This window comes from Fukomys damarensis, unplaced genomic scaffold (assembly GCF_012274545.1).
Source record: "Fukomys damarensis isolate Sample0158 unplaced genomic scaffold, DMR_v1.0_HiC HiC_scaffold_14, whole genome shotgun sequence".
NCBI classification, from domain to species: domain Eukaryota; kingdom Metazoa; phylum Chordata; class Mammalia; order Rodentia; family Bathyergidae; genus Fukomys; species Fukomys damarensis.
The window spans coordinates 72,625,358-72,625,764 of NW_022900926.1; the positions used below are offsets into that span (position 1 = coordinate 72,625,358).

The 407-nt window shown below is 53.6% G+C and overlaps 1 protein-coding gene across 14 annotated transcripts in view; it reads right to left on the reverse strand.

Moving 5' to 3' along the window:
* The window catches only part of LOC104869909 (basic proline-rich protein-like), a 50,726-nt gene that overhangs the window by 44,549 nt on the left and 5,770 nt on the right, over positions 1 to 407 (reverse strand). The window lies entirely within an intron of this gene.

The following is a 407-nucleotide window of genomic DNA, read 5'->3' on the forward strand; positions in this document are numbered from 1 at the left end:
GGCGGCGGCGGCGCAGCGTCGATGGCAGAAGCAAGTGGATTTCTGGCGGGAGCCAGAACCCGAAGATCTCAAACGGAGACTGGCATCTTAATTTGTTTCTCAAACCCTGACTGGAAAGCCCTTCATTCTCTGGGCGAAGAGTTCGAATTTGTGTTATGAAGTTGGCAGAGCACGTTTCTGCCCAACTTGACTGTCAAAAAAATTAAGAAAAAAACTGTTGGCTTCTCACCTTGCTTCCTAAAAAACCCTCAGGTTTATGGCCTTCCCCCATAATGCCATTATCTCGTCCCAATTCCAAACACCGAAGTGGGCCGGAAACTTGGGAAATGGTAATCCAGCCTCTCTGCTTCCCCGGGGTCCCCAGCTCCTGCTCCCGGGCGGCGGCCGCCCTGGCCTGGGGAGCAAGC